The following is a 1414-nucleotide window of genomic DNA, read 5'->3' as shown; positions in this document are numbered from 1 at the left end:
TCAGAGGCTTCAAACAGCCGGACACGACTCTGTGTACTAGTCAGGATGGGTTATGTTACAGAAACAAAGATTCCCCCAGTCCTGAAGACTGACCCTGATGGACACTTCCCTGTTATCACTTCTGTGTTCCCATCCCTGAGACACAGGCGTTCGGTGCACTGTTCACTCGGGTCGGGGACCAGGATGCCTCTTGACACACATTTCAAGGAAGTCACCTAGTCATGCATGAAATGCGTGTCCATACTCCAAACACAAGGGAGACAGAGGCAGGGGGATCCCTGGAGCTGGCTGGCCAGCTTCTAGCTCCATCGATAAACTCTGGGTTCAAAGAGAGAGTCTGCCTCAAAAAGCAATGTGGAGAAACTGAGAAAGACACCTGGCATGACCTCTGGCTTCCACACACGTGAACACGTCTGTTCACGCACCAGGCACACACATATACAGTGTCAAAAGCTGCAGGGACAGAGGGTCCCCCAGATCTGTTTCCGTTTGCCACCCCAAAGCATTGGACCTTCCAGTCGTACTGATGTGCCTTCCCATGCACAACTGGGTCCCGACTCTAGGGACCTCTGGGAGGGAACTCCACATTTGTGAACAGTTCTGTGGCCTAGATCTTTCCTCTGCAGAGCACAGCTGCTTCTCTGGCTGACGATCCACCAGAGCATTTGTCTGGAGATTTCGCAGGATAGTGTTCAGCGCAGCACGTGACCCTGCCCCCTTTCAAAACGTGTGGTTCCATTTGCATTTCATGGTTTCCTTTTCTCTGGAAGAGCTGTTTTCCAGTTAAGACCATTGATTACACACACACACACACACACACACACACACACACACACACTCGTGCTTCTTCCAACTCTAGACACTGGATTTCTGCTCGGAGGTGACTGTTCACCAAGCATCTTAGTTGTTACCAACATATGATTTATTGGAAGGCCATATGGATGGGGATTGAGCCCAGACTTCTCAGGCTCCCTTGTGCCAAGCCACGCTCACTCATTGCTTCTCATCGCCCCTTCAGCTCTGCTGCAGGAGCTGCTGCCTTGGCACTAAGCAGTGCTATACACTGTTGAGGAGTGTCCAACCGCCACCCATGACGTCAGCTCAGTATGCATGGTCCCCTTCCTACCTTCAGGGGAAGTGTGTTTGTCCTCACCACTCTGGAGGCTGGGGCAGCAACTATGGGACTGTTTTTGCCTATGGCCTGTGAGAAGGTCAAGTGCCAGTCAGAAGCCAGCAGCCATCTGGGTGACAAGGTGACTTCCTTGAAATGTGTGTCAAGAGGCAGCCTGGTCCCCGACCCAAGTGAAGAATGAATAGTCCCACAGGCTATAGGGGCTTCCAGCTCCCCAAACTGGTCTTCCTGGGGGCACACCTGGGTGCTATGGTTTGAGTAGACACTGTGCTCCTTGTGTTT

The sequence above is a fragment of the Mus pahari genome, chromosome 3 (genome assembly GCF_900095145.1).
Source record: "Mus pahari chromosome 3, PAHARI_EIJ_v1.1, whole genome shotgun sequence".
Lineage (NCBI taxonomy): Eukaryota > Metazoa > Chordata > Mammalia > Rodentia > Muridae > Mus > Mus pahari.
The sequence above is the reverse complement of the archived record's forward strand: the minus strand, read 5'-3'. Positions refer to the sequence as shown.